The sequence below is a fragment of the Loxodonta africana genome, chromosome 14 (assembly GCF_030014295.1).
Source record: "Loxodonta africana isolate mLoxAfr1 chromosome 14, mLoxAfr1.hap2, whole genome shotgun sequence".
Taxonomy (NCBI): Eukaryota; Metazoa; Chordata; class Mammalia; order Proboscidea; family Elephantidae; genus Loxodonta; species Loxodonta africana.
The window spans coordinates 10,213,072-10,236,657 of NC_087355.1; the positions used below are offsets into that span (position 1 = coordinate 10,213,072).

Below are 23,586 nucleotides of genomic sequence, written 5' to 3' on the forward strand. Positions count from 1 at the left end.
TTTGCAATTATGATGGAAACATACAGACTCCTCTACTAGCTTGATTTGCTGGCAGGTAGTATTTCCTAGTCCAGCTTTTCCCTGGAGAATGAGTCTCCTTGAAGGTTCAAGCTTTATGTGAATCTCAGATTCATCCCTCCACTTTGTATAGGACCCCAAACCCCATTTCCTTTCACAACAATTGAAAGTTTTTCAAAGGGTCAAATAATAAATATTTTGGGCTTGTGGGCCATATGGTCTCTGTTGCAACCACTTAACTCTGCTACGGTAGTGCAAAAGCAACCACAGACAATATATAAATAAGTGGGCATGGCCATGTTCCGATAAAACTTTATTTACAAAACCAGGCAGTCGACCTGCGTATTGTAGTTTGCTAACCCCTGTCCTAGAATCCTGGTGTTGTCAATTGTTTGCTGAGAAGACTTGGTTCCTGGATTTTCTTACTTTTTTGCTCATGGCTTACTTTGTTTTGTTTTGTTTTACTTTATTTTATGTTTCTAGGGATTTCCCTTATTCTCCTGAGAGCTAATCAATTTATGTAATATTGTAAGTTTTTCAGCATCTCAGTGTTTTGCAGTTGAGGAATTTTCAAAATATCTAGTCCTGCACATATCTGGTGGCAAATACTCAACGATTTGCCTCTACCCTTTAGCTTGCATACCCTCTGTATCAGCCAGAGTTCTCTAGAGAGAAATAGAATCAATAGAATATACATTATATAGAGAGATTTATTTATATGCTTGTTTGTTTATTTATTTTAAGGAATTGGCTCAGAGGATTGTAGGGTCTGACAAGTATAAAATCTGTAGGGCTGCAGCCTTGAGGCAGAACTCCTTCTTTCTCAGGAAACCTCAATGTTTGCTCTTACAGCCTTAAAATGAACAGATAGGTTTTTCCCACATTATGGAGGATAATCTCCTTTACTTAAAACCAACTGGTTGTAAATGTTGATCCATCTCAATACCTTCACAGCAACATTGAGACTAGTGTTTGACTCAACAACTGGGATCCATAGCCCAGCCAAGCTGACACATAAAATTAACCATCACAACCTGTCAGCTAAATAAAACCTTATAAGTTAGCTAAGGTGATACCATCTGGTTTTCTTTAAGCATCTCTCTCTATTAGCATTGCATCATACCAATTCATAAAACCTTTTCCCTCTGAGAGCTTATAGTCTCAGTTAGCAAGATGTCGGAGGAGAGATGCTAAGATTCTGACCTCTCTTCTTCTGCCATGTCAGAGGAGAGAGGAGAAGAAATGGGGGTGTCGTACGTGAGTGTGGCCTTCTGGGAGTTCCTTCAACCACGCTATGGGGCCTCTCCTGTGTGTCACTTTCTGTTCTTTGTTGTTGTTGTTAGGTCCTGTTGAATTGGTTCTGACTCATAGCAACCCTACGTATGGCAGAATGAAATGTTGCTCAGTCCTGTGCTGTCCTGACAATAGTAGGGATGTTGAGCCATTTTTGCAGCTGCTGTGTCAATCCAGCTTCTTGAGGGTCTTCCTCTTTTTTGCTGACCCTCTACTTTACCAAGCATGATGCCCTTCTCCAGGGATTGGTCCCTCCTGATAACATGTCCAAAGTACATGAGAAATCTCACCATCCTTGCTTCTAAAGAGCATTCTGGCTGTATTTCCTCCAAGGTTGATTTATTTGTTCTTCTGGCAGTCCATGGTATATTCGATATTCTTTGCCAATATCATAATTCAAATGTGTCAGTTTCTCTTCAGTCTTCCTTCTTCATTGTCCAGCTTTTGTACAAATATGAGGTGACTGAAATATTATGGCTTGGGTCAGGTGCACCTTAGTTATCAAAGTGACAGCTTTGCTCTCTAAGATTTTAAAGAGGTCTATTGCAGCAGATTTGCCCAGTGCAATACACCATTTGATTTCTTGACTTCTTCTACCATGGGTGTTGATGGTTGATCCAAGTAAAATGAAATCCATGACAACTTCAATATTTTCTCCATTTATCATGATATTGCTTAATGTTCTAGTTGTGAGGATTTTTGTTTTCTTTTGTTGAGAGGCAATCCATGCCGAAGGTCGTAGTTTTCAGTAGCTGTCTTCAACATTTCTTGGCATACAAGCCAGCACTTTCAGTGTTGCATGTGTCAGTGTTTCATCAGAGTCTCTGTACCAAAAAGAATTGGTCAACATTCCATCACTTTAGGAGGTAGCATATGATCAGCAACAAATGGTACTAAAGGAAGAAGTCCAAGCTGCACGGAGGTCTTGGTGGAAAAACAAGGCTCCCGGAATTGACAGAATACCAATTGATATGCTTCTCTGCTCTAGGGGCTGAGATTCCTGGGGTTGGGGGGAGGGGGGGAAGGACAGAAGAAAATCCTGCTTTCATGGCTCTGGCATTTTAGTGGGAGGGACAGAAAACGAATAACAAATAAATCCAGAAAATATCACAGTGAGAAGTGCTTGTGTTAGGGAAACAAAACAAAACAAAACAGAATAGAAGAAAATCCTGCTTTCATGGCTCTGGCATTTTAGTGGGAGGGACAGAAAAGGAATAAACAAATAAATCCAGAAAATATCACAAAGTGAGAAGAGCTGTGTTGTTAATAAACGAAGTTTTTTTGATAGAGAATGACTGGGAGGTTTTTTTTTTTAGACTGGATGGTCTGAGCAAGACTCAGTGACGAGGCAACACATAAACCTGGCTTGAATGATACAAAGAAAGGAGCTATGTAAAGATCTGAGGCAGGGGAGGGGAGGAGAATTAAACACAGAGGGACGAGCCAGTGCAAGGCTAGAAAGTAGGAATATTTTTGATATTTTCAAGGGTCAGAGAGAATGCTGCTGTGACTAAGATATAGTAGTAGCAATATCCAAACAACAAAAGGACACAAAGAAAAAGGAAAATGAGAATCTGAGAAACAGTGGAAGTAGCCAAGGACTACAATGAATAGGGATGGCAGCTGGGCAGGAGGCTTAGAGAACAATTGGTCCAAATTAGAACAGGAAGCCAGAGGGCCCAACAAAGAATGTCTTTAGTATGAAAGGGGTTACACTACACAAACTGTATGATTAAGAACCTAGGAGATCTTAATGATAAGACAAATGCACATATCTTCTGTTATTAAGAAAAAAGAATGGCAATAGAAATGGCGGCAAAAATTAAAATAGTTTAAAGAACTTATAGTTGAAATACAAAATAAGCTGTGATGTGGCAGGATTTAAAGCAATTGATGTAATTTAAGAAAAGAGAACACATTTGATCTTGGTGTGTGGGACAATCCCCTTTAGCAGTACTGGTTTAGTGACACACGGTCTGGTACTGCAATGACTTTTGATGAGTACAATCATACTACTTGGTGCTGCAACAAATGATATTTATGCCATGGCAGAAGTATTACAGATGCTGCTTGTGGGTATAAATTTTAAGACTCAAGCCGTATTGACAAAGCAAGAAAGACTCAAGTCTTAGTTATCTGGTGCTATTGTAACAAAAATACTACAAGCGGATGACTTTAACAAGCAGAAGATTATTCTCTCACAGCTTAGGAGGCTAGAAGTCCAAATTCAGGGCACCAACTCCAGGGGAAGTCTTTCGTTCTCTGTCAGCTCTGGGGGAAGGTCCTTGTGACCAATCTTCCCCTGGTCTAGGAGCTCCTCAGCACAGGATCACCGGGTCCAAAGGACACGTTCGCTCTAAGCTCTTTTTTCTTGGTGGTATGAGGTCCCTCTCCCCTCTGCTCGGTTTTCTCTTTTATATCTCAAAAGAGATTGACTCAAGATACAGCCTAATCCGGTAGACTGAGTTATTAACATAACTGCCTCTAATTCTGCCTAGTTAACCTCAGAGAGGTTAGGATTTACAACACATAGGATAAATACATCAGATCACAAAATGAAGGACAACCACACAATACTGAGAATCATGGCCTAGCCAAGCTGATATACATTTTTGGAGGACATAATTCAATCCACAATAGGATATAATGCAAACGTTACAAACCCTGGTGCTGTAGAAGGATGTTCACAGCAGTTCTAGGCTGGTAGGAACATGCTCAGTAGATGCATTTATTTCCTTGTCTTCCATAGCGGGGCCAAGGAGTAAGGGTTTCAGGGAGAATTTAAATCCTTTAGGATGTCTGAAAACTTTTAAAACCCTGTGCTTGTATTATTTTTAAACTATACCCTAGAAAGAGTTATCCTTTAGTTCTTTTATTTCATAATAGTTGTGGAACATTTCCTATGGTCCAGGCCATTTGCCATACCCTAGGGAGAAAAGCAGAGAAGGTTACAAAAAAAGTCCCTGTGCTCATGTAGCTTATGTTCCAATGGAAGAAAATGTGCCATTTGCCTAGTATCAGAAAGACCCAAGTTAAAGGAATGGAATCTTAGTAACATCTCAGTCACTTTTAGGGGCTCCTAAAATTTATTAAAGTTCCATTGTCCCATACCTATTGATGACTCCTAAATCTCTGTTTTCAGACCAGATTGCCGTTGCTGAGCTTCTCCATGCAGCATCTCCAAATTGCGTCTTCCTCCAGTATCCTGTAGCTCCTTAGAAAACGTCTTTTGCCCTCTCCACCCTCCTTGCCCTCTCCCATCCACACAGCACCCACAGCCACTCAATTAACAAGGTCTGTTGATCTACCTCTGGTGTTGGACTCAAATCTCTTCGTTGGTCCTATACCCACTACTTCTTCTTAGTCTCAGGCCATTCTTCCTCACTTCGATTATTCCAACATGCCCTTCAAAGATCACCAATTCATTTGCTACACTGCAGCCAGAGTGATATTTCAAACAAACAAATTTGATCCTCTCATTAATGTGCCTAAAGTCTTTCAATGACTTTCCATGGCAGTTAGGAAAAAGTTCAGCTCCTGGTATGGCTTGCAAAGTCCTACGTTGCTTTTATAAACTCCTCTAATTTCTTCCCAATATCCATATTCCAGCCAACTGAGATTTATCCTTCTATCTCTCTCTCCCACACACACGTGCACTCACACACACACTTGGGCCTGCACATGCTGCTCTTTCTCTTCCCAGGATGTCCCCTTCATGACCTCACTAGGTCTCCTAAGGTCTTCCTGCCCTCCCTGCCTGCCCAGTTGCCCATATTATTGCTTGGCCATGAAGTTCTGCTTGTTTTGTTGTCACTTTGTGTCTGGGGCAGAGAGATGACAGAGAACAGGTTCTGGAATCCCAACCTCTTGGTTCAAATCACAATTCTACCACTTCCTTGGGCAAGTTACTTAACTTCTTTTAGCCCGTATGGGTATCTGTAAAACGGGTATTATGGATTGAATTGTGTCCCCCCAAGATATGTGTAGAGCCCCAGTGGCACTGTGGTATACAGCTGGGCTGCTAAGCAAAAGGTCAGCAGTTGGAATCCACCAGCCACTCCTTGGAAACCCTATAGGGCAGTTCTTCTCTGTCCTATAGGGTCGCTAAGAGACAGAATCAACTTGACAGCAATGGGTTAGGTTTTTTTTTTTTTTTTAAGATATGTGTTGGGATCCTGTGGAGGTAATCCTGTTTGGGAATAGGGTTTTTATGTGTTATGTTAATGAGACCATTTCAGTGTAGGGTGTGTCCTAAATCTATTCACGTCTGAGTTATAAAATGGCAGATTAGACACAGAAAGAAGCATGAACAGGGGTGGGGGGAATAAATACTGTGTGAAGATTGCCAAAGAACCAAAGAACACCAGGGCTACAGAATCTGCAAGAAACAAAGATCTTCCCCTAGAGCTGAGGAGAGAAGAGTCTTCCTCTACAGTCAGTACCCTAAATTCAGACCTTTAGCTTCCTAAACTGTGAGAAACTAAATTTCTGTTCTTTAAAGCCACCCACCTGTGCTATTTGTGTTAAAGCAGCACTAGCTAACTAAGACAATAGAGATAATGACAAACTTACTTCACAGGGTTGTTAGGAGACATATCACAGGCCCCGCAGCGCCCAGCACCCAGCAAACCCCCACTCCCTCTCCCACTGCCCTTGCTTTTATTGTTACTCTCACCCTTCTGGTCTCAGCTAGGTGTGCAGTTCTCAGGAAGGCGTTTTCCTGATCCTTAGACTAGAGTTGAGCCCCATGTCCTCTGCTTTTGTAGCTTCCATGTTCCCTTCCATGACACACAGCACCCAATATTGTCATTGTTAGATTGTGGCAAGTGTGTGAGCGCCGAGAGGGAGGGCCCTATGTTCTCTTGTCTCCCGCCATCTTCCCAGTGGTTAACACACTGCTCAACACAGTGCTCGGTATACGGTAGGGCTCAATCAAAGAGGACTAAATGAGGAATACAGGAGCCAGACAAAGAACTCAGCTCGTCTGACTTGACCCTGGGAAGAACTTTCTCATGTTGAGAGCCGCGGAACTGGAACTGAAAGGAGGGAGAAGCAGCGCTGCATCTGGAAATGCATTCTGTGACATTATAATTTCGAAAAGCTTTAAAAAATGTGTTTCTCTATTGGTTTTTGTAAATACTTGTCTTGCAACCATGATTATAGCTTATTAGGAGGTGTGTCTAAATGTCCCAATGGTGGAACCACCCCTACCAGGTGAGCACAAGAGAGGTTGAGAGCTGAGCTTTTAAAGTAACACTACCTCTCAGTCCCCAGCGTCTGCCTGCTTTGGAAATGACCTCTTTAAAGGGGTTGTTATTTATTTCTCCCTATGTCCCCCTTCAGGCCTGTCATGGGACTGGACAGTGCTCCTCTGCCCGCGTGGATACTGTTTTCAAGCTGGAGGTGCCTGGTGGCTGGGCAGGGGTGGCATGAGCTCAGGTGGAGGTTTGGCTCCTTTAAGAGTGCCGACAGGCTCGGGAGTCCTGTGGCTCCAGGCTCAGCAGCCAGCAGCGGAGCCCAGCTGTCAGCAGGCCCCAAGGGCCCTTGCTGTGTTTACACCAACGGTCATATGGCAACCTCTTCCAGCTCGCAAGCAAGCTGCGCAGTTACCTCATCTGCAGGCCAATGACCTCATCCACGTAAAATGCAGCAAGTGTAAGACGGAAGCCAGGCGGCTGGCCTCTCCCTCAGAGCCCAGGAGAAGCTGCCGTCGTCCTGCTCAGGAAATCAGCCCAGAGCTGTCCACTCAGCCAAAAGCTCACTCATAAATCAAGTGGACATGCTTTCCAGGGGTGGGGCTGGCAGGTCGGTGCAGAAATATGTGAGCGACACCTGTGAGTTGGGTAGCTGAGGGCATTTGCATGTTCCCCCAGGAAGGGCCACTGACCACAGGCTGGGCAGGGCCACTGTCACCCCAGCCTCTTGGGTGCAGTGCTAGGAAGATGCTGGCATGCAAACAAGACAACAAACCTACCACAGAAACTTAGAGGGGCAGAGAGAGCCACATGCTTCCTGAGATTTTTTTTTTCTAATTGTTTATCACTTCCCTTGAATTATTTTTGCTCTCCTCCTCCAAAAAATATTGCACGTGATGACTAGGAATGTAAAATAAATTACCTTTGCCATAGGCTGCTGGGTTTATTAGCCCTTTCAGCTCTTTACAATGTAAAGGACATACTGACCTCGGGTGCTCTCCTCCTTCCAGTCGGGCTGGTAACAGGAGCTGCTATTTCTGCATTAACAGCTTAACCCTTTGAGCTACTCCACCATTCTATGTTCTTCCTGGGGTGGCTTTTGGGATCATGACTGGCTTCAGGATGGCATTTTAAACTTAGGGCAGCTGAGCTTTGTTGTACATATCACGTATATGAGTAGATCTTAAAAAATAAAGCAGAGATGAAAAACAAGCCTAGGAAAGAACAAATGGCAGAAACTAGATGAAAGTTAAATAGCTCCAGAGGTCAGTATTTTCTTTGGGTAAGATCTGCCCTGTGAAGACTCTTGAGGGGACATACTCATTTTAAGGAGCAAATGTTAATGAGCTTACCGAGCACCCACTGCCTGCAGGGAGATGAGTTAGCAGTGTAGGATCCCTGGCTCTTTTGCTTTAAATGCCCGGCAAAGCCAGTTATTCAAGGTGGGTTCCAAGCGTGCAGGAAGGCAGGTGAAGGCTTGACTATAATGAGCAAAGGCGCAGGGGTCGTTCTTTCCACGGCGTGTTTGTGGTTTACTCCCAGTCACACACTTGACAAAGTCTTTCTTATTAGAGAGCCTGGCTCAGCCCTGGAGAGTGTGCAAATGATTCCCGAAAATCTGGGCTCCAGGACATTTCACCCATGCACAGATGAGTGCACTGACTGGCAGATTGCCTCCCTGGCCTGTCCACCATCACCTGGGCTGCTTGCAAGTGGATTTTAGGTGCCAGGTAAGCAGTGCAGAGCCCTGGAGGCTGTTTATTTAAACACTTGCAGGCCTGTGTGAGTCTTAGCCTCCTGCGGCACAGCCCTGGACAAGATGGTGTAATAGGCGCGTTTTACATATCAATAGTGGAGGAGGCTGCTTCCAGATGGCAGTACCTATTTCAAAGCCACGTTTTTATGCAAAAGGAAGACTGTGTGACCTCCCTCCAAGTCAATGTGTTGTGGAAGCCCTGGGAATGAATGCTTAAAAAATGGTCTTGGGCTATATTTCATGTCCAGTCCAACGTGTTGTGTGTGCACAGCTGTTCGCGGCTGGCATGTGGTAGCATATTAAAAGGAAGATTACCATTTTCCATTTTTCCCCCTTCTGAAAGCTCGATATGCATATATGAAACTTGTGAAAAAATCGGCATAATGAGACAGGGAAGCCGGGTCTCAAGGCACTCGTCGGTGCACATCTGGAGTTTGTAGCATTCTAGAGATAGTTACTTATTCCCAGGAGCCGCCGCCGGAGTGGGAATGGGAGCCCGGTATCCATGGTGAGCTTTCCTATCTCACTGTGCCAGGTGTGCCTGTGTGTTATTTCTTGGAAAGGCTGTTCTCTGAGGCGGGCGGGGAGGGGAGAGGACAAGAGAGGAGAGCAGGCGAAAAACAGAAGGGAGATAATTAGACGCCACCTTGCCCAACAGAGCCAGCTCCTGCGTCTGCAATCAGGGATGGGTATTGGAAAAGCGGCGGTGGAGTCAGATGACGCACGCAGAGCCTCCTCACCGCCTGCCAGCTTCCATGCTTGTTTCTATGGGTACGGGCCAGCGAAGAGAAACCCTGGGGTCAGGAAAGAAGCACTGGCAACAGCGCCAGGCAGGATGGGCCTGCAAAGGTCCTTGCTACTTGTCACCTATGGGGAATGGCATTGGTCTTGAACTGACTGTCTAGATTCAGGCATTTTTTTCCCCAAGTTCAAAAACTGGGTGTGTTTCAGAGCTTGTGGACCTTTATTTAGAAAAAGGCTTCATGGAATAACATTTTTACTGTGATCAGAGGTGCAATCGTGGATTTTATGTTCCCATTTGACGGATAGAGAAAGTGAAAAAAAACGCTGCCGTGGAGTCGATTTCCACTCATAGCGACCCTAGAGGACAGAGAAGAACTGCCCCACAGGGTTTCCAAGGAGCGCCTGGTGGATTCGAACTGCCGACCTTTTGGTTAGCAGCTGTAGCTCTTAGAGAAAGTGAGGAGTTGGGAAATACAGGGACCTGCCTCATGCTAAGAGGCAGATCTGGAGTGGGTCTGGAAAGTTTTCCCAGGGAGAGATGCCGTTAGAGTTTCACGGACTTATTTTTTGTGTGCTGCAAAACTGTGAAGTTCCAGATGCTATGTGTAAAACAATGCCCCACAGGGGAAAGTCGGGAGGGGAAGTGTGAGGTCCAGCTAGAGGCCACCCGAAAAGGGGCCATAAACAGCAGCTGCTTCCATTGTACATGCCAAATGCTGCCTATTAGGTGAGGTCTTCCAACTCCTTGTTTCTTTCTCTTAAACCAGATGTGACCAGGCTGGAGTCTGCCAATTCATAGGTGGGTCCCAGATGGTGGGAACCAGGGGGCAGGAGCAGAGGGCACATGGGGGCAGAGGACTGAGGAAGGAGAACAGCTCTGCCCTTCCCAGTAGCTCTGTCTTCCTCTGCCTCCGCTTAGGCTCCAGATTTGGCGGCTGAGGCAACATGGGAAAAGGGTACCTGAGATTTCTGACCTTCAAGCTCCAGTGTGGACATGGGGAGGGTACAGAACACACCTGAGGAAGATAGATGACAGCAGAATATTTCCCAGAGGAGCCTCAGCTAGGAGCCCACAGGTGGGGGGTGGGGAGGATAAACAAAAGAGCCCCATGCTGCTGGGAGTCCCCACACACAACCTGGGTGATGAAACATGAGGGTATGGGCAGGAAAAGACAGAGGCATTTCCCTCAGCCACACCTGGCAAAAGGTTCATCAGTTCCCCAGTTGCGGGGGGTAGTCCTCAACATCCAAGCCACATGACTTCGAATTAATTGGGTGTGTGTGTGTGTTTACTGTTTAAGAAACTGTGGGTCCATTCTTAATAGATTCTTCCTAAGCTCTCTGTCCCTCTTTCTTTCTTTCTCTTCTCACGTTAGAGGACTTTTGAGATATGAATCAAAACAGCTGTGTGAACAAGCTGTACCCTAAGTGGTACAGCCAAGAGCCAGGAGCACAGAATGGGGAGACTGGGTAAACAGGTTCTCTAACAGAGCTTATTCCTGTTGCTACATCAAAGGGACGTAGCACAGGTAAATGGACCTCAAACAATACCTTCTACCCTTCTGCCCTCTCCCTCTTGTGGAGGTGATAAGAATATTCAATATTCAAGACTTATCTTCTGGGATGCTCAACTGGCCTCCAGAGCTGCTTCTGTCACACTGTATGTGACAGCTATTTCCAAAGGTCTCAGCAGTGAATTCACAGCTGGTATAAGTCAGGTGGGCAGTGGTGTCACTAGGGTTGGTGTTCCCTGGCGCAGTAACTCATGGTGTTACCTGCCCATGGACCTCCTCCTGTACCAGACCATGCAGAATCCTTGGTAATGATTTTTGTACTAATATTAGTCATAAATCACAATCCCCCTCTATCATGCCTTCTTTTCCTTTAATTAGTCCTTCATTCTCAAAAAAGGTTTTGATATGGGTTCACAAATTCTAATTACCACAATATTGTAGCTGAAACATCAGAAAATGTGACAAAAACAGGGACTATAAAAACACCAGCAGCAACAAAAACAACAGCATGTGCTTGTAGCCTGGGCAGACAAAACCACATGATTCAAAGCATTCTTTTAACTGGGTAGCAAAGACAGTTCTGACTGGAGTGCCTTACGAGGTTCTAAAGTAAATTAGCGTAGAGTTTCAGCCTTGTAGGTATATCTATACACGTAAGCTGGCCTTATGAAAAATGTTTTTGTTGTTATAACTAATTACAGGGATATTTTTATAAACAGTTGTTTTGGTGTAGACACTCCTGTGATGGTGTCACCCAGTGCAGTCTGCACTCCCTGCACCCTCCTACTGATGCCACTGAAGATGGACATGGCCATTCTGGAGAGCAATTCAAAAGTATTTAGCAATGGTACGTTCTTTTAAAATAATTAATTTTTGTTGTTTTTGGGAATATACACAACATAACATACACCATTTCAACAATTTCTATATGTACAATTCAGGGACATTGATTACATTCTTCCAGTTGTGCAATCATTCTCATCCTTCTTTTTCTCCTCCATTAATACAAACTCACTGCCATCTGAGTTTCCTATCTGGACTTTTGTGTTACTGTTTTTAGTTTGAGCTCATATAGATAGATCATAAAAGAGCATAATGTTCAAGGCAGACATTCTTTACTAGTTAAGCTAAACTATTGTTCAGTTTTAAGAAGACTTCGGAGGATATTTTTGGTTTAAGGTTTAAAAGTTATCTCAAGGTTTAAAAGTTATCTCAGGGCAATAGTTTCAGGGGTTCATCCAACCTTCATGGCTCCAGAAACATCTGGGTTCCATGAGCATTTGAAGTTCTGTTCTGCATTTCCCCCTTTTGATCAGGATTCTTCTCTAGAATTTTTAATCAAAATGTTCAGTAACGGTAGTCAGGCAACGCCCAGTTCTTCTGGTCTCATGACGAAGCAGGCAGTTGTTCATGGAGGCAATTAGCCTCAGATTCCATTTCCTCCTCCTATTCCTGACTCTCCTCTTTCTCTGTTGCCCTAGGCAAATAGAGACCAATTGTAGTACCTTGAATGGCCACTTGTAAGACCCCCCAAAAACCCCAGGCACTACTAAATGAACCGTTCTTGTTGTTAGGTGCTGTGGAGTCAGTCTGACTCATAGCAACCCTACAGAACAGCTGGTGAATTTGAACTGCTGACCCTTTGTTTAGCAGCCCAGTTTTTAATCACTACACCACCAGGGCTCCTGAAATGAACTGGGAGGTAGGAAAGAGGAACTGAACACTTATTAGGCTTATTAACTGGGTTGTCTCATGAAACCGTTACCCTAAATCTCCAAATCAAGGAACCAAATCTCATGAGGTGTTTGGTTGTACATTAGCAGCCTAAGCAACTGCTCTTTTTTTTTTTTTGGTCATTGTTGTTAATATATCTATCCCAAAACTTTTGCCAATTTAACTTTTTACAGGTGTACAACTTATTGGCAGCAATTACATAAATCAACTGTGCAACCCTACACTTAATCAATGTGATTTTCCATCACTGTAATCCAGAAGTCAGTACTCCATAAGCAGCACCCCCTTCCTCCTTCCCTCCCGTCCTTGGAATCGTTAGTAAACTTGGTCTCTACACATTTGTCTGTTCTTGTCTTTTTATATGAGTGAGGTCATACAACATTTGTCCTTTTGTGACTGACTAGCTTCACTCAGCATAATGTCTTCAAGCTCCACCCATATTTTAGCATTTTTCAAGACTTCGTTTCTTCTACTAGCTGAGTAGTATTCCATTGTATATGTGTACACATTTTGTTTATCTATTCGTCTGTTGATAGGCATTTAGGTTGTTTCGACCTTTCAGCTATTGAGAATAGTGTTGCAATAAACATTGGTGTACAAGTATATGTTTGAGTCTCTGCTTTCAAATCTTTTTGGTATTGCAGTGCTATGAACTACTTAGTATGGCCCTCTAGCCGTAGACTTTGTGACTCACAGGCAATGATTGAGTGGGACTATGCAAATAAGGTGTATGGAACCTGGGATGGTTGGGGTTAAGTGTCACCTTGGCTAGGCTATGATTCCCAGTATTGTATGTTTGTCCTCCAGTTTGTGATCTGATGAAATTATCCTCCATTTTGTGATGGGTTGTGAATCCTAGCCTCTATGCCTGTGGTTGTGTTAATGAGGCAGGTTTAAAGACGTAACTTGAGTCATCACCTTACTAGGGGGTGTGACTCAAGTAACACTGTAATGGTTATGTGTCAGCTTGGCTGGGCCATGATTCTTAGTGGTTTGGCAGTTTTGTATTGATGTAATTTGGCAGACATTCCATGATGAGATCTGATATAATGTTATCTCTTCCATGATGAGATCTACTATAAGCAGCTGATCGTTGTAAAAAGAGTTTCCTTGGGGGTGTGGCCTGCATCCAACATTTGGGCGTTCTGGTTAAAGCTAACTGGCTTTTGCTCTGTTCTGGATCCTGCATTCAGCTTGTCATTATCCGATCTCCAGTTCTTGGGACTTGAGACAGTAGCCTGCTGTCTTACCTGTAGATCTTGTGTTTGTCAGCCCCTACAGCCATGTAGATGGGGAGGGACCCCCAGCCTGGTGCCTGATCCATGGATTTGGAACTTACCAGCCTCCACAACCACGTGAGCCCTTTCCTTGAAATACTGCTTATGAGTTCTGCCATTCACAGCCTTTTGATTGGACCATTTAGTCCCTTTACATTGACTGTAATTATTGATAAGAAGTGACTCCTGCCATTTTGTTATTTGGTTTGTGTGTGTGTGTGTGTTTTAAGCCTTTGTTGTCTTTGTCCTTTACTACTGCTTGCTTTTGTGTTTAGTTGGTTTATTGTAGTAAGCTATTTTGGCTCCCTTCTGTTTTCCTTTTTCTTAGATATTTTCTTGATGGTTGCCAAGACTATTATATTTAACGGCTTGTATTTGTAACATCCTAGGGTAAGTTGGTACCAACTTAACTTCAGTAACATACAAGAAAACCTATACCTATACTATTTTACCCCTGCCCCATTTTGTTTTTGTCGTCACTAATTACATCTTTTTTTTTTTTCTGATAATTTGTTTATTTTATTTTGTTGTGTTTTAGGTGAAAGCTTACAGAACAAATTAGTTTCTCATTCAAAAATTTATACACCAATTGTTTTGTAACATTGGTTGGAATCTGTACAACGTGTTAGCACTCTCCCCTTTTCCAACCCGGGGAGGCACTCAAAAGACGACTAGGGAAGAGCTGCCTCCTCAAAGTAGAGTCAACCTTACTGACATGGATGGAGTCAAGTTTTTGGGACCTTCATTTGCTGAGGTGGCACGAGTTAGAATAGGAAACAGCTGCAAACATCCATTAATAATCAGATCACGTAATGTATGAATTACGAATCTAGGAAAATTGGAAGTCATCAAAAATGAAATGGCCTGCATAAAGATTGATATCCTAGGCATTAAGGAGCTGAAATGGACTGGTATTGGCCATGTTGAATTGGACAATCATACGGTTTAAGAGGAATGGTATCACATTCATCACCAAAAAGAACATTTCAAGATCTACCCTAAAGTACAATGCTGTCAGTAATAGGATAATATCCATACACCTACAGGGAAGACCAGTTAATACGACTAATATTCAAATTTACACACCAACCGCTAATGCCAAAGATAAGGAAATTGAAGACTTTCACCAACTTCTGCAGTCTGGAATTGAACAAACATGCAATCAGGATGCATTGATAATTACTGGTGATTGGAATGCAAAACCTGGAAAAAAGGATCAGTGGTTGGAAAATATGGCCTTGATAGAAATGATGTTGGAGATCACAGGATAGAATTTTGCAGGACCAATGACTTCTTCATTGCAAATACCTTTTTTCAACAACATAAATGGTGACTATACATGTGGACCTCACTGGATGGAATACACAGGAATCACATCAGTTACATCTGTGGAACAAGATGATGGAGAAGCTCAATATCATCAGTCAGAATAAGACCAGCAGCCAACTGTGAAACAGACCATCAATTGCTCATATGCAAGTTCAAGTTGAAGCTGAAGAAAATTAGAGCAAGTCAATGTGAGTTAAAGTATAAAATTGAGTATATCCCACCTGAATTTGAAGATCATCTGAAGAATATATTTGATACATTGAACATTGATGACAGAAGATCAGACAAGCTATGGAATGACATCAAGGACATCATACATGAGGAATGCAGAAGGTCACTAAAAAGGCAGGAAACAAACAAACAAACACAAAATGGATGTCAGAAGAGACTCTGAAACTTGCTCTTGAATGTAGAGTAGCTAAAGTGAGTGGAAGAAATGATCAAGTAAAAGGGCGGCTTGAGAAGACAAAGTAAAGCATTATAATGCAATGTGCAATCACCTGGAGTTAGAAAACCGAAAGAGAAGAACACGCTTGGCATTTCTCAACCTGAAAGAACTGGATAAAAAATTTAAGCCTCATGTTGCAATGTTGAAGAATTCTCTGGGTAAAATATTGAATGACACAGGAAACACCAAAGAAGATGGAAGGAATACAGAGTCACTGTACCAAAAAGAATTGATTGATGTTCAATCAGTTCAGTAGGCAGCTGTGATCAAGAACTGATGGTACTTATGGAAGAAGTTCAAGCTGCACTGAAGGGAATGGTGAAAAACAAGTCTCCAGGAATTGACTGAATACCAATTGAGATGTTTCACCAAATGGATGCAATGCTGGAGGGGCTCACTTGTCTATGTCAAGGAACTTGGAAGAGAGCTTTCTGGCCAACCGACCAAAAGAGATCCATATTTGTGTCCATTCCAAAGAAAGGTAATCCCACAGAAATTATTGAACAATATGACTAATATCACAATCAAGTAAAATTTTGCTGAAGATCATTCAAAGGTGATTGTAGCAGTACATCGACAGGGAACTGTGAGAAGTTCAAGCCAGATTCAGAAGAGCACCTGGAATACAGGGTATCATTGCTGATGTTAGATGGATCTTGGCTGAAAGCAGAGAATACCAGAAAGATGCTTAAACCTGTGTTTTATTGACTATGGAAAGGCATTGGACTGTGTGGATCCTAACAAATTATGGATAACATTGTGAAGAATGGGAATTCCAGACACTTAATTGTGCTCATGCAGACCCTGTGCATAGACCAAGAGGCAGTTGTTCAGACAGAACAGGGGGATACTGTGTGGTTTAAAGTCAGAAAAGGTGTGTGTTAAGGTTGTATCCTTTCACCATACTTATTCAATCTGTATGCTGAGTAAACAATTTGAGAAGCTGGACTACATGAAGAAGAAGGTGGCATCAGGATTGGAGGAAGACGCATTAAAAACCAGCAATATGCAGATAACACAGGCTTGCTTGCTGAAAGTGAAGAGGACTTGAAACACTTAGTGATGAACATCAAAGACTAAGCCTTCAGTGGACTATACCTCAACAAAAGGAAAACAAAAATCCTCACAGCTGGACCAATAAGTTATTTTATGATAAACGGAGAAAAGATTGAAGTTGTCAAGGATTTCATTTTACTTGGATCTGCAATCAATGTTCATGGAGGCAGCAGTCAGGAAATCAAATGACATACTGTATTGGGCGAACTGCTGCAAAAGCCGTCTTTAAAGTGTTGAAAATCAAGGATGTCATTAGGAGAACTAAGGTGTGTGTGCCTCACCAAGCCATGGTATTTTCAGTTGTCTCATATGCATGTGAAAGCTGGACAGTGAATAAGGAAGTCTGAAGAACTGACACCTTGAATTATGATGTTCGTGAAGAATATTGAATATATCAGGGATTGCCAGAAGATTGAACAAATCTGTCTTGGAGAAAGTACAGCCAGAATGCTCCTTACAAACAAGGATGGCGAGACTGTGTCTCGTACAGTTTGGACATGTTTTCAGGAGGGACCAGCCCCTGGAGAAGTACATCATGCTAGGTAAAGTGGAGGTCAGTGAAAAAGAGGAACACCACAAACAAGATGGATTGACACAATGGCTGCAATAATGGGCTCAAGCATAGCAAAAATTGTGTGGATGGCGCAGGACTGGGCAGTATTGTGTTCTGTTGTATATAGCGTCATTATGAGTTGGAACCAGCTTGATAGCACCTAACAACAACAACCCAGTAAAAACCCAACTCATAGGTGCAACAACAACAGGTAGGTTTATTCCTAAGTATTTTTATCCTTTAGGGGGTTATTATAACGGTATTGTTTTCCCGATTTTCTTTTCGGAGTTGTCTTTGTTAGTGTAGAGGAATTCGACTGATTTTTGTATGTTGATCTTGTACCCTGCCACTTTGCTGAATCCTTCAATTAGCTCCAGTAACTCTCTTGTGGATTCTCTGGTATTTTCTATTTATAGGATCACATCATCTGTGAATAGAGATAGTTTTCCTTCTTCCTTAACAATTTGGTTGCCCTTTATCTCCCTTTCTTCTCTTATTGTTCTAGCTAGAACTTCTGGTACAATGTTGATAAAGGACATCTTCCCTTTATCAATGGGCCTGGTTCCTGTTATCAGGGAGAATGCTTTCAGTCTGTCTCCATTGAGAATAATGTTAGCTGTTGATTTTGTGTATATGCCCTTAATTATGTTGAGGGATTTTCCTTCTCTTCCTATTTTGGTGAGAGTTTTTATCAGAAATGGGTGTTGAACATTATCAAATGCCATTTTGCATCAATTGAGATGTTCACATGATTCTTTTCCTTTGTTTTATCTATGTGGTGGATTACGTTAATTGATTTTCTAATGTTGTACCATCCTTGCATAGCTGGTATGAATCCCACTTGCTCACGATGTATTGTTTTTTGGATATGCTGTTGGGTTCTGTTGGCTAGAATTTTATTAAGAATTTTTACATCAATGTTCCTGAGGGATATTGGTTTATAATTTTCTTTTTTTAATGGTATCTTTGCCTGGCTTTTGTATCAAGATTATGCTGGCTTCATAGAATGACTTTGGGAGCATTCCTTCCTTTTCTATGTTCTGGAATAATTTGAGTAGTATTGGTGTCAACTCTTCTCTGAATGTTTGGTGGAATTCTCCAGTAAAACCTTTTAGGCCTGGGCATTTGTTGTTGATAGTGGTAGTGGTGGCAGTTTTTTTTAATGACCTCTTCAGTTTCTTCTTTTGTTATGTTTCTCTTCAGATTTTCTATCTCAGTTTGTGTTAGTTTATATAGGTAATGTGTTTCTAGGAATTCATCCATTTCCTCTAGTTTTTCAAATTTGTTTAAGTATAATTTCTCATAGCATTTTGTTATGATCCTTTGAATTTCAGTAGTTTCTGTTGCCCATCTCATTTCTTATTTGGATTATTTGCATTTCTTTTGTTAATTTGACCAGTGGTATGTCAATTTATTGTTTTTCTGTTTCATTTATTTCTACTCTAATCTTTATTACTTCCTTTCTTCTGGTGGCTCTGGGCTTCTTTTGCTGCTCTTTTTTCTATTTGTTCAAGTTGTGGGGATCACTAATTACATCTATATTTCATGTGCCCTTGCTTTTTATACATCTGTCTTGAAAAAGTACAAAAGACGAAACAATTACAATTATCAAGTATGAATACCTTATTAATAACCCAATACCTTATTAATAGCCCTTGTATTACATTGGATAAATGTGCTGCAAACAATCTCTTTACAGTGTAAAAAGCAAAGTTGTCACCTTGAGAACTAAGGTTTCTCTGACCCAAGACACGGTATTTTCGATTGTTTCATATGCACGTGAAAGCTGGACAATGAATAAGGCAGATCAAAGAAGAATTGATGCCTTTGAATTATGGTATTGGTGAAGAATATTAAGTATACCATGGACTGCCAGAAGAACAGACAAATTCGTCTTGTAAGAAGTAAGGGCCAGAATGCTCCTTAGAAGCTAGGATAGCGAGACTTTGTCTTACATACTTTGGACATGTTATCAGGAGGGATTAGTCGGTGGAGAAGGATGTTATGCTTGGTAAAGTGAGGGTCAGTGAAAGACAGGAAGACCCTCAACAAGATGGATTGACACAGTGGCTGCAACAATGGGCTGCAACATAGCAACAATTGTGAGGATGGTGCAGGATCCAGCAGTGTTTCATTCTCTCGTACATAGAGTTTCTATGAGTCACATGTGACTCCAGGGCACCTGACAACAACAACAACTGTACTTGTCCATGCAATTCCCTTTATTTGGGATCTTTCTGTTTATGTATGGCTTTGAATTACTTTCTAGTGTCTTTTCCTTCCATCTGCAGAACTCTCATTAGTATTCTTTGTAGGGCCTGTCTTGTGGCTATGAACTCTCAACTGCTGTTTGGGAATATTTTAATTTTACTCTAATTCTTGAAGGACGGTTTTGCTGGGCATTGTACTCTTGGTTGACAATCTTTTCTTTAAGTACTGTAAATATATCATTCCTTTGCCTTCTGGTATCCCATGTTTCTGAGGAGAAATAGGCATTTAGTCTTCTTGGGGACCCTTTGAATGTGGCTGTTTGCTTCTCTCTCACTGCTTTCAGGATTATCTCTTTATTCTTACATTTTGAGATTCTGACTACAATGTGTCTAGTTGTAGATATCTTTGAGTTTATCCTGCTTGGAGTCTTTTCAGCTATTTGGATTAGTAGATCCATGTCCTTCATTAGATTGGGGAAGTTTTCTGTCATTTCTTTAAATATTCTTTCTGTCCCTTTCTCGCTCTCATCTCCTTCTGGAATTCCCATAATGCATATATTAGGTCTTTTGATGTTGTCCCATAATTCTTTTAAATTCTGCTCAGCCTTCTTGAGCCTTTATTCTTGTTGCTCTTCAGCCTCCGTAGTTTCGCCTGTCTTATCCCCTAATTTGCTGATTCTTTCTTATGCCTGATTCAACCAATTGGCAAATCTTTCCATTGTGTTTCTCATTTCAGTTATTGTCCCTTTCAGTTCCAGTATTTCTGTTTGGTTTCTTTTTATTTCTCTTTCTAGATCCATGTTTTGCTCTTGCATTGTTTTTCTTATTTCTTTTAGATCTTTGTCTATGTTTTCCTTTAACTCTTTAATTATGTTCTATGTTGTTGTATTATATTCTTCCATTCTTTCCATTATTTTCTCTTACACAGATGCACTTTCATGTCCTTCATCATGTTTACTTGAATGGGTCACTTTTTCTCTTTTCTTTGTATGTCTTGTGATTTTGGGGGGCGGGCATTGACATTTTCAAGGGTGTTAACTTTCTCAGTTCTCTTCAGTGTTTGATGTTTTTGCCTGCACTACTTTGTGCAAAGAACTTAGGCAAGCAGAGCCTTTGACTTTGCTCACCTTTTCCTCTACCTGTCCGTGATACCTCCTTCTCCTTCCCTGGTTTAATTAGGATTTGGAAGTTCCAGATCTTGGTTTTCAACTTTCAGAGTCTCCTATACACACTTGAGAACATGCTGTGGTTAATTTGTCCATCAGTGGGCACTGCCACTCAGGCGAGATATTGCATACTAATCAATCTTTCCACCAGGAGGCTTAGTGCCCTGCCTCTGGTTATTAATCCCTTCCCTTCTCTGTTTCTGCAACTGTGTTTTCAGTCAAAAAACCCACACCCAGTGAGCCCTCTTAAGGGCTGGGTGTTGCCCTCTGGTTTTACCCTAGTCTTCCTTTCCTGCTTTGTGGGAGCTGCTTATATCTGAGCTGACATTCAGGGGAAGCAAAGGCAGACTTTCCTCCATTTCAGGAGGTGGAGGGGCTGGCACTCCCCAGAAGGACCTCTAAGATCCATCTTGTTGGTTTCAGAGTCTCAGTGGTCCTGTTGTGTTTGGGGAGCAGCCTCCACTTAGGTGACCCAACTCCTGGCTGTGCTGAAAGAACCTCCTATAGGAGTTTATATCAGTTCAGCAGTTGACAGTCACAAAGTAGGAGAGGGACTGTCACACTCTAAACAGACCCCCAGGGAGACCTGCCTTGTTCCCATCAGAGCCCGTCCCACAGAATATGTTGGCTGTGGGTGTAGCCTCCACTCAAGATGTCTGCTTCCTAGCACACAGCAGCCTCAGTCAGCAGTTCTCAGCACTGGCTGGAAGGGGGAGCAGACAGACTTGACCCACAGAGAAATCTGTCCTGTTGGTTTTGGGGATCTGAGCTACGGGGTGTGCAGGGAGGCAGATAGACTGCTGCCTATGGTAGCAGACTCCACTGCAGGGTGCCTTCTGTAGCAATTCACAGCAGCCTGGTACCTGCTCATGACCAGGTACAGGAGGGGCTTTCTTGCTTTGATTGGACCCCTAGACAGGTTTGCTTTTTTGCTATCAAAGTCCCCCCTCATAGATTGTTGGCCATGAGTGCAGCCTCCACTCAAGGTGCCTATTTCCTATCATGCAAGAGCCTCAGTCAGTAGTTCTCAGCACTGACTGGAAGAGGGACATACAGACCCAAACTGACCTCCAGGGAGGTATGTCCCATTGGTTTTTGGAGCCTGAGTTATGGAGTGTGCAGAAGATAGAGTGATGCCTATAGGAGCAGACTCCACTGCAGGGGCCTTCTGTAACAATTTGTAGCAGTTTGGCAACCAATAGTTACTGGGTGGGAGAGGGAGTGTCACACTTTGACTGGATCCCTGTGGAGGTCTGGTTTATTACAGTCAGAGCCCCCTTAGTAGATTGTTGGCTGTGAGTGCAGCCCCTACTCAAGATACTTGCTTCCTAGCACTCAACAGCCTCAGTCAGTCCTTAGTGCTGACCTGAAGAGGGGGAAGGATGACCTAATTTGACCCCCAGGAAAGTCTGTCCTCTTGATTTCAGAGTCCTGAGCTATGGGATGTGTAGAGAGGTAGGTAGAGTGTTTACTATGGGAGCAGAGTTCACTGCAGGGTTTTTCTGTAGCAATTCATAGCAGCCTTGTAGCCAACTTCATGGAGAAGGGGCTGTCACTTTTCAAATGGACTCCCAGGGAGGGCTGCCTTATTGCGATCAGAGTCCTCCCAACCTCCCCTAGTCGGTTGGCTGTGGGTGTAGCCTCCATTCTAAACACCTGATTCCTAGCACACAGCAGCCTTAGTCAGCAATCCTCAGTGCCTACCAGAAGGGGGAGCAGACAGACCCAAACTGATCCCCAGTGAGGTCTGTCCTGTTGGTTACAGAGACCTGAGCTATGGTGTCCACAGGGAGGCACGTAGAGTGTTAAGGGTGGGAACAGACTCTACTGAGGGACCTTCTGAAGCAATGTGCACCAGCCTTGCAGCTGACAGTGTCCAGGTGGAGGAGGTTCTGGCAAGCTCTGAACAGACCCCTGGGAGGTCTGCCTGTTGATTTTAGAGCAAAAGCTTGGGATCCAATCTGTTTGTACAGTCAGGAGGTGTGGTGTTTAGGGAAGCAGGCTCTTTTTCTAGGGCTGCTTCCCCAGTTCACAGCATCCTGTGGCCAGTGAGGCTTCGAGGGAGGGCAGAGACAGTGGTAGATGTGGTTTTCCTACCATATGTAACTTGTTGTTGATTGTTGATTCTTCCCTGTATGCAGTTCCCATCTACTGTTCTCTGCTCCCTGATGCAGAGTGGCTTAAGGCCAAGCACTGTTTCCTTGTATTTGCGGGAGAGGGTTGAAATGATGGTCTGTTTATGCTGCCATCTTTACAGTTGTTGTTAGGTGCCATCAAGTCGGTTCTGACTCATAGCAACACTATGTACAACAGAATGTAACATTGCCCAGTCCTGCACCATCTTCACAATCATCGTTATGCTTGAGCCCATTGTTGCAGCCACTGTGTCAACCCATCTCAATAAAGGTCTTCCTCTTTTTCACTGATCTCTACTCTCCCAAGCATGATGTCTCCTCCAGAGACTGGTCCCTCCTGATAACATGTTCAAAGTATGTGAGATGAAGTCTTGCCATCCTCTCTTCTAATGTGCATTCTAGCCGTACTTCTTCCAAGACAGATTTGTTTATTCTTTTGGCAGTCCACGGTATGTTCAATATTCTTTGCCAACACCATAATTCAAAGGCATCAATTCTTTTTCAGTCTTCCTTATTCGTTGTCCAGCTTTCACATGCATATGAGGTGATTGAAAACACCATGACTTGAGTCAGGGACACCCTAGTCCTCAAAGTGACATCTTTGCTTTTCAACACTTTAAAGAGGTCTTTTGCAGCAGATTAGCCCAAAACAATTCATTTGATTTATTGACTGCGGTTTTCATGGACGTTGGAAAAGTCCATGGAAACATGAAAATGAAACGAAATCCTTGACCACTTCAATTTTTTCTGTTTATCTTGATGTTGTTAGTCCAATTGTGAGGATTTTTGTTTTCTTAATGTTGAGGTGTAATCCATACTGAAGGATGTAATCTTTGATCTTCATCAGTAAGTGCTTCAAGTCCTCTTCACTTTCAGCAAGCAAGGTTGTGTCATCTGCATATTGCAGGTTGTTAGTGAGTCTTCCTCCAATGCTGATGCTGCTTTCTTCTTCATATAGTCCAGCTTCTCCGATTATTTGCTCAGCATACAGATTGAATAAGTATGGTAAAAGAATACAAGCCCGACACACACTTTTCCTCACTTTAAACCACACAGCATCCCCTTGTTCTGTTTGAATGGCTGCCTCTTGGTCTAAGAACAGGTTTCTTATGAGCGCAACTAAATATTCTGGAATTCCCATTCTTCACAATATTATCC

The 23,586-nt window shown here is 42.7% G+C and overlaps 2 long non-coding RNA genes across 3 annotated transcripts in view; one reads left to right on the plus strand and one right to left on the minus strand.

Moving 5' to 3' along the window:
* Positions 1–23,586, minus strand: part of LOC111750054 (uncharacterized) — a 98,294-nt gene that overhangs the window by 35,550 nt on the left and 39,158 nt on the right. The gene's annotated exons all lie outside the window — the stretch shown is intronic.
* LOC135227612 (uncharacterized) overlaps positions 1–23,586 on the plus strand; it is a 35,273-nt gene that overhangs the window by 10,057 nt on the left and 1,630 nt on the right. The window contains exon 2 of one of the 2 annotated variants that reach the window (XR_010317765.1): positions 11,240–11,367. This is a non-coding gene — a long non-coding RNA (uncharacterized LOC135227612). The remainder of the gene's footprint in view (positions 1–11,239; positions 11,368–23,586) is intronic. The other variant, XR_010317766.1, reaches the window with a different exon arrangement.